A 12,344-nucleotide genomic window follows, 5' to 3' on the forward strand; every position below is an offset into this window, starting at 1 on the left:
TTTTTTCCCAAAAACAAATTGCACTAGTCATAACTTTTTTCTCTCGTCTTTTTTCCCAAAAACAAATTGCACTTGTTGAGGTTTGAACTTGGGACATCCAACAAGTGAACCAAATTCTTATCACTACACTTGGGTCTTACCTTCTAATCTTTCTTTTCTTTTTAGATCTTTTCCTTTTCTTTTTCTTATTTCTTGCCCTTTTTTTCGTTTTTCATCTTTTTTAAAAAATTTTTTTGACTACCCACCTCTCAAAAATCCAATTTTCAAGCTTTATCTAATTAAATGCATTTTTTTCACTATCCGTAGCACCCTATCTCTCTAAAACTTTCATTCTATTAAAACCACCATTATTTTTAGTAGTCGTTCCTCAAGATCTAACCATAAATGAAGCCTCAAACACCTTTTTTTTTTGCTTCTTTGAATTTTTTAGGTTTTTTATTTTTCTTTTTTTATTATGCTACTTTGTAGGTATAGTAATAATTGTTAGAAGATTACAGTTTTTCTTTTGTTTTTAATTTGCAAGTTTTCCTACTCTTTTTTTTTTTTACAAAAAAAGGTCCTTTTTCATGATTTTTAGGAAAGGTTCTTATAGAACGCTTTTGCCCACATTGTTAGATAATAGGGGGAGTGAAATCATGCTCTTTTGAGCATGATTTCACAACTAAGTGACTCCAAGAAAAAAGAAGTCTAAGGCAATAATTGGAGGTGACTTTTTCGTCACCTAAATTCAACTACCTTAAAGGGCATTATATGCCCTATGTAGCATTTTCTTATTATCTGCCAAATTCGAAGTGATTAGAAAAGGAGTAGGGCGATTATAGATCTAAAATCTACCATTGCTAAAGAGTAAACTATAGGTGAGAGGGGGTAAACCTGACTACCATAATCAGCTTCTTTTTTTTTTATGGTGACCATATCACAAAATTTTACCTTTCAAGCCTTAGTTGTTTAAATGCATTTTTCTCACTATCTGCAATATCCTATCTCTCTAAAACTTTTATTCCATTCAAACCACCACCACTTTCAGCAATTGTTCCTCAAGATCTTTCTTTTTTTGAATTGCCATTTCTGCCACCAATCTTCGCCAACAAAACCTATTACCTACTTCCTCTGAAGCCTAAAACACCTTTCCAACCCTATTTTTTTCTTTTTTTGATTTTTTTAGGTTCTTTTTTGTTTTCGATTTTGTTTTTTTCTTTTTGGTTATGCTATTTTGTGGGAATAATAATGGTTGTTAGAAGATTAGGGTTTTTTGTTGTTTTTTTTTTGAAAAATTAAATAAACTCTGATATCAATTGCTACAAATTCACAAGTATTTATCCAGTCAAGGCCAAAAGGTACAATAAAGAGAAAAAAACACTCAAATGTTCACAAAATTTTCAACACCAGCCTTACAATAAAACTTAAATACCTTAGAACTCACTAGATCTATAAGACTTTAAAATTACAACAAAGCAAGCTTTGATAGATTAGCAAATTTTTATTACATCAACCACACATTGTAGTTGACATATTTTGTGTTACTATAAGAACAATGCAGTGTTTTTGGACACCAACCAGCCCTAGCATTTCTATACTATGAAATAAAATTTGAAAATAACATGCATCAATACATTTTTGAAACAAAAGATTGATCAACTAGGCACTGAGCTATACTTAAACCAAAGGTGCTGGACATCAGTGCAGAAACTTAGGGAAGAGCTTAGAATTCTGAGCCAATATGCTGATGTCAATACAGGGTTAGACTTGTCCTTACTAGTCCTTATAAGTCAACCCACTAACGAGTTTAGTGGCTTTGTGATTTCCACTTGGCCAAGATTTGTCTAAACATCAGTATAGGGTTTTTTTGTTACTTTTTATCTGTAGGGTTTCCTTATTTCCTTTTTTTTTAAGAAAATGGTCTATTTTCTTGATTTTTGAGAGGAGTTTTTATAAAATCCTTTTGCCTACATTGTTAGATGATAAAGGGAGTGAAATCATGCTTTTCTAAGCATGATTCTAAAAGTGGGTTGCTCCAAGCAAAAAGAGTTTAAGAGTGGAAAATTCGACTACCTCAAAGGGCGTTAAATGCTCTATATAGCATTTCTTTATTATCCACCAAATTGGAGGTAAATAGAAAAATAGTAAGGCAGTTATAGGTCTGACATCTACCACTACTAAAGAGTTGACTATAAGAGAGAAGGGGAATACCTTGTTACAACAAACAATTTTTTTTTAATTTTGTGATGGTGGGCTTAGCAGGTCTTTGGGTTCAAAACCCCTAAAATAGGTCCATTTAGTAATGGTTTAATATACTTTAGACTTTAAAAGCCCCCAACCTTAACATTGACTTTAATCTTAAAAAATCCCAATTTTATTATATTCATACCTAACTTGGCTTAATAAATAAAAATCAATAGATAGATAAAATAAAATTAAATAAAATAAAAATATCAAATATAAGTTAAAAAATAACTCGACATGGACAAGATATTGCATTTACAATAGCAAAGACTTTGATAATCTTTTTATGGCTAATAATTTCGCCTTATTAGCATCCTCAATCCTTATTGCCTTTGAGAACAATACCTTCACAGCTCTTTCCTTATTCCTAGATACTTCCCATATTCCCGCTAGCGAGAGGAGCCTCGTACTACTTCATCCACATTGAATTTCATTATTTTAGGTTTTGGGTGCATCTAGCCAATGGCTAGTCTCTTTTTTCTCTTCTTTGATTTTGTTCTACATAAAACCAAGTCTTTGACCATCTCCTCCACTTGTCCACATTCCTCTAGCCATTTCATTTTTGCCTATAATGCTTATTTTGGCCAAATTTAAGCAGTATCTTCCATCCCACATCTTCTCTAAAGGACCATTTCATTCCTTATCAAACATATAGTCCAATCGATAGCAAAAAAGTCAACCTCCATAATCTCTTATCTCTTTGATGAACCACCTCATTGCATTCAAGAAAAAATGGAATGGCTTTTGCTTGCACCATTCATTGCACCCTTTATTTATTACTTCACCTCGCCCACACTTTCTAATTTTTATTTCATTCAAAGAACAAATGGTCCATATTTCAATTTCCTCCCTACAGATCATACATGTAGCAAACTCCATCCTTAAGATCCCTTGCTTCACCGATTCCACTTTCACAGTTATTCTCTTTCCAAAACTTTCCAATAGATCACTTTCATCTTAAGGAAGGCCACTTTTGCCTAAACCTTTTTCCAAATCTCCAATACACTACCAAACTGCCCTACTACTATTCTAAAAAATGATTTCATTGAATACTCTCCTCTTGGGGTCCATCTCTATACAACCCTATCTTGAAGCCGTTTAGTTATTGGATTGCTCTTTATAGTTGGTAGTCATTGCTCTTGTTGCTCTCTCTCCCAGCCAAAGAGATCTCTTCTTAGTTGTATTTTTCATTTTTATTCCTCTCTTGTCCATTCCCCATACTTTTTCACCATTCCTTCCTTGTTCACAACCATAGCATAAATCCTTAAAAAGCCTTACTTCAACTAAATATTTACAATCCACTCATTTGACCAAAAAACGATGCTATCACCTCTTCCCAATCTAACGCCTATGGCATCTTTAATGATTTCATTCCATCTCTCCCCCTAGTTTAGTGGTTTGACAATTTCTTCTAATCATTAATTGCCTTTAACTTTTACTTGAATTGGGAATTAAAGACCTTTGATCTCTACCATCCTCCTCCACAATTACCTCAATCTACAAACTATTCCTCTCATTTTCATACCTTCATTTAAATTTATTTAGCAATGCTGGGTGTTTCAATTGTAAATCCATATATCCCAATCCTCCATATTCCTTATATGTGTATATTGACTCTCAATCAAAATAATGTACTTTTTTTCAGTAAGTGGGTCCCTCCCAATCAATATCTGTTTTGATAAGATAGTCTTCTCTACTCTTTGTCTTACTTTTCTCCCTTCTTTCTTCTCATTCATACTTTTTGTCTATACTAGTTTTTTTCCCATTTTTTGTAAACCTTGGACTGCCCTACTTGATAGACCTTGTTGTAGCTTATTTTTCTCTAACCATGTAATCTTGTTCTCCTCTCTTTGATTTAATTTGAAAATGTCTACCTGATATACCTTTCTTTACATTTATCTTGTGTCCAAAAGCATTTCCCTATTGGTTGCTTCTCTCCTAAAGTCTTCTTTGCTATTTCTCTTTCTTTGCCATCCTTTTCGTTGTGGTTTTATCTTAATAACCTTTCCTCCGCCATTGTTGAGACAATTTACTTCCCTTTTGTGCATACTTCTAAAAGGCAATCTCCTTCAATACCTTTTATTCTTACTAATATATTATGAACCTTACCTTTGGTTTCAATATGGACTTTATTTGGGATTTTGACTCAACTTCTCACCTTGACCAAGACATACACATTGTTGAATCTTTCTTTTTTGTATATGCCTCTGTCCAATCCAATGAAATTCCTCTTGCATTCTTCTATAGTTGTAAATGTGTTTGTCTGTCATACAAGGGCGGAGTGTCCCTTTATAATGGGGGGGCCATGATTTTTGAAATTTTTTATATATTATATATTTTTTAATAATTTTTTAAAATAATTTTTTATTAAATAATTAATATAATTAAAAATAATAATAAAATGACATTACAAACCTCATTCAATTTTATTCAAATTCTTAAAATTTTTTTATTTTTTAAATTTCTCCATCCATTTCTTTCTCTCTTTTTTCTGTGCTTGTATTGTGAAATTATAAAGAGGTAAAATTTTTATTTAATTACTTATATTATTATTATTATTTATTTTTTTAATTCTATTCTATTTGCTCATATATTTTAAGTTTCTATAGATTTTTTCTTTTAAATTTCAACAAATCATCAACCATATTCTTTTTTTTTGGTTATATAGGTTATATCTCCTACTTGTCATGGTTTTTCATTTTCTGTTATGCGGATTTTATTTTTAATAATTTTAATTTTTAAAAATTAAAAATTATTGTATATGTAATTCTCAAATATAAGTTCTAGTGTTGCATTATTGGTTATTGTTTAAATTTTACTAATATATTATTTTTATTAATCCTAATTATATAAGAAAAAATTATTTTGAGTATATGTTTTTAATGTGCTTTACGTTTTATATTTAGCTGAAAGAAAATTATCTTGAGTATAAGAAGAAATTATTAATTATGTATATCATATTTAACTATTTATATTTTATGCATTATAGTTTAATATTTAGTATTATAAACTTAAATATAATAAAATAAAAATATTGGATGTTGACTACATTAATTTTTTAGTCGTTTATATTGAAAAAGGTAAAACTTTGAAATAAAATGGATGATAAGTTTCTTACAAATAATTTAGTTGTTTGTATTAAAAAGGATATTGCCATTGTCGAATAAAATTTGTCTAGAACATTATTATAATTTTTTTTATTTTTTTATTTACATGTTATTTAAAATTATTGTCTATTTTAAATCTTTTGATTATTAATGGTTAAGTTCTATATATTAGTTTTAAAAACTTTTAACTTTTATTCTTCTTAGCCTTTGGCCCCTCTAATAAAAATTGGCTAGCTCCGCCCTTGGTGTCATACTTGCACTAGGACTTCGTGTAATTTAACCGTAATGGACATAAGGGTAACAATTTTCAAACCAAACTGCAAAGAGCTCCATATAGCTCTCCAAAACACCTCTATGACCTCTTTCTTAAAAAAAGTTAAAAGTACGTTGAATCCATTAAGAATTCTAGCCTACACATCAATCCCTTCAATAGCTAGCTCCTCTCATATAATCGAGCATGGCACTTTTGATTTGAGTTTCCCCACGGTGTTACATTTCACCCACTTCATCTCTTCATTTGGGATGGTTGTTTTAATAGTAATTATTTCAAAGTTTCTTTCTTGTTTACGTTTTTGAATCACTCATATTATCTTTTTATTAAAGGTTTTCATCTTTGTTTTATTGGAATTCTAATGTTTTCCATTTCTAACTTTAACCTTTCATTTTTTTTGTCCCTATTTTCTTACTCATGACCTTTTCTTTATAAGTGTGACCGTTTAACCTTTACCTACCTATATTGTGACTTGCCCTCAGTTCCACCACTTTGTCATCCTTTCCATCTTTTGACTCCATTTTCATTGGTTCTGCCTTTTAACTATAAGTCTCCTTCAATCAATCCACTGATGATTTTTCCACCTAAGAGCTTTTTCCATCTCATATTTCTCCCTATACTTGGTGACAATGAAATTTGCCTTTCTCCCTCTATCTTGTGTGTTTTTTCTTAAGAAGAACACATCAGTCGTCTCATGTTCTTCAAAAGCTCCCTTAATCGCATCCTCTTACTTATGTTATCAGTAAACACAAAATACAGATTGTTGAGCCATCGTCGTTTACCTTTCCTTGCTTACTAAAGACAAAGATTATCCTCTATAGAAAAAACAAGGGTAAATGACGTAAAATGTACTTTCTATTGAATTAAAATTACTTACTATGAAACAAGCAATTTTGCTTGTTTCTTTGCTAGGTTCCATCTACCAAATGCAAATTGTCTGAAAGGTTAAATGAGTTGAAAACAAAGTACACAATAGCATTTTTTAGAAATGCAGAGTTAAGACAACAAGTTAAGAAGTTCACTGAAAAGCTTAGGTTATTTGAACAAGGAAAAGATCGTGGACAACAATAAGTCAAGGCATTGGGTAAACAATATAGAGTTGGGCCTTTTGGAACTGTTAAAGGTTTGAAAACCAACCTCAAAGTGATTTTAGATGAATTTGTGAACTCTAGATTGAAAAAATTTTGGAAAATTTTACTGTTCAGAGAGAGCTTATATTGGTACTTACAAATTTGAATGTGAAGGACTTATTAGAAGTTTGGTTCATAAGCATTAAGAGAGTTGGTATGCATAATTATTTAATTGTTGCTTTGGACAATAAGATTACTAAATTTTACGAATCAAATGTTGCTCCAGTTTACAAGAGAGACTTAGATAAAGGAATAGATTCTATTAGGAAGGTAAGGACAAACCATGCTATTTCAAGATTGAAATTTCATATCTTGAGAGAGTTTTTAAGCTGAGGTACAATGTTCTACTTTTAAATGTTGATATTGTATATCTATATAACCATTTCAATTATCTTTATCAAGATTCAAATGTGGAATCCATGACTGATGGCCAAAATAACATGACTATTTATGGATTCGATGATGTCTTTGATGAACCTACCATTGGATGGGCTTGATATGTGCACATAATTTGCATATGGGTTTATAACTTTGGTTTATTCTATATCAAACTGACAATCCATTCAATTGAGCTCTTGGATCGTGTGACTAGTCAACTTGCTCATGAACCGAAGTCATGGGATCGGGCAATTTTCAATGAGCAACTCCTTTCCCCATCACATCTTCGGTATGAAGGGCTTCATACTACTCTCAGAACTATGGATTTCTATCTATTCATGAATAGGAAATTCCTTTTGAAGATCGTGAGAAAAGATGTTAGATTAAGCAAGTTGAAGTCGGTAATTATTCATGTGAATTACCATCCTAATAAACTTGGAGGAATGAAAGTGATCATGGAATGTTATGTTAACAACAACCAAGATTAGACTTGTCAAAATGGGTCTGACTCATTTTTTATTAAAAATGAGGTGGGTTGGGTTATGAATATTTAAGCTTATATTAGAATCGAGCTTAAATAGGCTAGCCCATTTGATCAGTAGGCTGTCCCGTGTTGATGCGTTCCAATCTTGTGAGCTAAAAAAAAATTAAGAGTTTAAGACCTCCCCTAAGGCCTTAACTCTTTCCCTTTTTTCACTGTATAACTATTTTTCACTTTGCTCTGTCATTCTCTTTCGTAACTTTAAAGTTCAAATCCTTTTTGCCCAATTTTCACCTGCAGCCAGTCACCATTCTCTCCATTCAAAGAGTCCTCGAAGCTAGCTACCTCCGAGTCTCCGACCCACCTCCACTAGCCATATCTCTACTTAGATCTGCGTCTTTCATTTGGGCTAGGTAGGCATCTCTCCTTTGATCTCTTCTAGTAGCCTAGATAATATATTTCCATAAAAAAGAAATATATATTTGTTATTTTTTTCTAAAAACGCTTTGTAACAACAACTAGTAATCTAAATTATTGAGGTGATGTTTTGGATAAATGCATGCTATGTTAGTGGACTAAAGTTCTTAAAGAAGGGAAAGGACTAGCAATAGATGTGCTTCAAGTTTGTTTTTTGATTGTGTGTGTTCCATTTAATTTGGCTCAAGTGATTGAGGTTTGAAAGAACATGCTTATGTATGTATTGGTGGTTGGGATAAATAACATTCTCTATCTTATTTTATGTGTTTTGTTCACTGTGACTGCAATTTTTAGGAATATAAATATGTTTTCAATTTATGTTTTATAAAATTGAAATACTTATGATTCTCATTTTTATCATTTATGGTGTAGAAAGCCAAAAAGAAAGAAAGAAGATTTAAAAACCTAAAATTCAAATGCCATTAACTATGAAAAATAACAACCATGTTGCTAACATTCAAAAATTAACTAGGACATGTAATATACAGATAAAGCCTAAAAGGAGTATTTTTACTATTTCATAGTGCATTGGCTTTTTATTATAATGATTCATCGTGGGGCTTGTGATGGAATGCTATTAATGCTGACATGTAGAAATGAAAATGATTTGTTATCAAGTTATTTTTCATACTTAATTTATTATCATTTTTTTCTTGGTTTATAGGTGGTTCTCACGTTTCTAAGCACGTGAGGTTTGGTTCACTAAGTCCAGCACCTTTGGAAAAACACCAAGTTTGGCAGTTTAGAGGAAACCAATTCCATCCAATTATCATTTTTCAGTTTGTGCAAAGTATTGATATGTTGTGCTGGATTCCAATCCATGTGAAATAAGCTTACATGAATACTTATGTTTCTCATAAGAGTATGTTGATTAGGAATAAGCTGAACCCTTGATTATGGGTCATTGTTACTTGAGCCACATTTCTCTAAAGTTTTTGGTCTTATGTTAGAATTAGATTACTTATATGTTGTGTTGTAAGATGACACATATGTTGAATCCTTTGTCTTACTAAACCACCTTAATGCAAAGCTAGAATTTTGCAAAACATAATACCAAGAAAGTTATACACATACGAGACAATTATAGTAAAAACTCAATATGAAATCTGAAATTCGATTGCCAAATGTAAAAAATCTAGTCTTAATATCAATATCCAAAAGCCTAATGGTCATTATAACATTGTTTATAGTGTTTCTTTTGTCTCATTGTTAAACACATTTGGAAGAATGAAGTCAATAAAAACTTATCCACCCAACAATATATTATTAGACTCTTCGCTATTAATACCCAATAGTTATTAAGTTGTTAATTGGCTGATTTATCTATTAATTAAGTTCTATTTGACTGAAAAAGATTGTAAATTGGATGCTAAAAAACTAATTTCCCCTCTCAATGCATAATTTAAAATTTTTAAAGCATAAAGCCATCTGAAGTCTTCCTTGGTATTTCTGTCATATTTTTCTGAATGATTTTAAAGCTGATTTCGTACTTGTGAAAAAAAAAAGCTACTTTTTTACTACTTCGGACATTGTGCTATGTTTAGATTTACTTCAAGTAGGATTTTGCCAATTGCTTTGCTCCACAGGTGATTAATATTTGCTTTCAACTTTGTTAAATTTCCTGCAAATATATTAGCAAATTCAATTAATGACCAGAAGTTTCGTAGAAGTGTATTATACTGTTGTTTCACATTTTTTATATTTGGTATAATTTATTTGTTTGTAACATGTTTTTACTATTCAATTTATGGATTAAATCGTGGAATGATTTTATTGATAAGGAGTAGAAATGATTTTTTTCTTGTTAAAACAAAAGAAGGCTAGCCTAGCCCAGCCCATGGGCTGGCAAAGGGTGGGTTGGGTTGGGGTTTTGATAGCTCATGTAAAAAATGGATTAGTCCAGCCTAACTCATATTTTTTCGACTCACAGTGTTTTAGGTCGAGCTAGCCCATATTGACACTTTTAACCAAAATGCATTGAAAGCTTTTCCTGATGGTTTAGATTGGTAGATTTGTGCTTTTCTTATCATAATTACTTTTTGCTTTTTTCCATCACCAATCAACACTGGGTGTAGAAGGGTCATCTTGTAAATGGTAGAAAACAAATATTCGTTAGATAGATATGATTACACGTACAAAAATGTGATGCCTTCCATTTATTCCTTGCCTAACGCTTTAGAATCTCGCTCTTCTACCAAAGTAAAGAAAAAACAGAAGAATAATTTTACTTTTAAAAAAAGAGAAGTAAATGTGCTACAAGAAAATGTAAAGATACATGAAAAGAAAAAAAATGATTGGTGTTTATGGTTTCTAACAAATAATCTACATCTTCAAAAGTCCTGTTTATAAGATGGTAACTTTTTTCGGCCTTCCACATAAACTCTTAATTGCAGCACTTTCTTTTTGTTCCAAAATTGCAAATCCAAGATGAATGTTGCCTTTTTCCTACAACTATCTTATTATTTCTTGTAACTGCTTTTCTTTTTTTTTTTTCAATTGCTTTCCCTATTTTTTATAACTAATTTTTACAAAATAAAAAACTTCACAAGTTTGACAAGTGTCACTTTTAGGTTGAGAAATCGATCATTTTTCTAAAAATAGTGATCATTGGATAAATAACCACCACGACCTTAAATTCTAAAGTTACTATATGTTTAAAATATATTCCAACAATTTGCCTTAGCACATATCTTTGATTGGGAAATCAATGGCATGTTTTTCAACTAAGAAAAATTGATTCCTTTTCATTTTCTCCAACCTTCAAGCCTGAACCTTACACCTTGTCTTTTACTTCTTCATCTTTTCTACTTGCTTTTATTTCTCAAACTTTTTACCTTTTTTTAGTTTTAAGTATGGATAATTAACTCCATGTACTGACTTTAACTCAAATAATGGATTAACTTCTTATGCTTACTTTAAATCAAATGATGGTTAACTCCATAGTACACGTAGATTAAATTGCATTTTCATTTCTTGGATACATCCATTTAATCCTTCAAATGACAAGCTTTATTTGTTAAAATTTTGTAGCAACAAAAGGTTTTTCCTATATATCAAATGTGTTAGGCCAAAATCTTACAACCAATTCATGTTATTTTTGCCAACCTTTTAAATCAACTAATAATGAAAACTTACACCCGAGCATTTAGCTCATTGGTTAGTGTATAATCACCATGTTTAAAAAAACAGGTTCGAATCCATTTTCCTTCAAATCTAAAAAAAAATAAAACTAATAATGACCTCTTTATCACTAAAAACTTTTAACTAACTGAAATTTCAACTTCATGGTCATTTCTCATGATACTTTTCAATGCTTTTTTTGCTAACTCAATCTTATCAAGAGGAATTATATTGAGTGACACTATCCCAAGGAAGAAGTTCTTATGGATTATAATAGTGTCTTTGAATTTGTCATAATTTTAATGGCTTGAAAGATTGTGTGAATTGGCTATTAAAGGTTGCCTCTAACTTTGGTTATTTCTAGATACATGAACCAAGTTGTGTCCACTAACCTAGTTTTGTTGCACTAATTGACTGATGCTAGGCTAGACACCTAAATTTGTGTTTCTATAGGCACCCAAGCCTTGGCTTGTTTGCACAATTGCACCTTAGTTAGATTGTGCCTCCAATCCATAATTTTGTTCAACACCTACTTTTGAACCTGAATTTAAGAAAACACTAAACTCCTAGCTAGTCTCATTAATTGAGGTTACTAATCTTAAATTAAGTAGGACAATTAATCCTTGGTTGGATTGCACACCTTGACTTTCATAGGTATAACCCTTAGAACTAGATTTGAACTAACTTGTTGACTACATAATGCATTCTCTTTCCTTAAAACTGAATTTGTACCTTGATGAGGCACAATATTTTTGCCTATAATTCCTATACGGAGATTCTTTATCTTCACTAAACCATGTTTCGTGAACCTTGATTTTAACTTAACCTTTGGATGTCATTAACTCTAGTTAACTACCTTGATTGATTATCATTCATATGCCTTACTCTTTTTTTTTTTTTTTGCAAATTACTCATATGCTTTACTTGAGAGTGGATTTTTGCTTTATTGATTTGCTCCCAAGTTTAGGTATTCTAGTAAGTCCTTCTAGTTGATTACTAACTTGACTCATAGCTAAATTTCTTATGAGATTAGGCTGCCCCCCAGCCTAATCTAAGTATACAATGCTAGTCTAACATTCAACAATGGACAACAAAATTTTCCTTTCTCATCTTGTTTGATTATTTCTCTCTCTTTTCTCATTTCTCTCTTTCGTATT

At 31.1% G+C, this 12,344-nt stretch overlaps 1 pseudogene; it reads left to right on the forward strand.

Moving 5' to 3' along the window:
* The first annotated feature begins 5,615 nt into the window (after positions 1–5,615).
* Positions 5,616–10,077, forward strand: LOC110412311 (arabinosyltransferase RRA2 pseudogene; annotated as a pseudogene).
* The last annotated feature ends 2,267 nt before the right edge of the window (positions 10,078–12,344 follow it).

This window comes from Theobroma umbraticum, unplaced genomic scaffold (assembly GCF_002168275.2).
Source record: "Theobroma umbraticum cultivar Fairchild unplaced genomic scaffold, ASM216827v3 scaffold_95.0, whole genome shotgun sequence".
Classification (NCBI taxonomy): domain Eukaryota; kingdom Viridiplantae; phylum Streptophyta; class Magnoliopsida; order Malvales; family Malvaceae; genus Theobroma; species Theobroma umbraticum.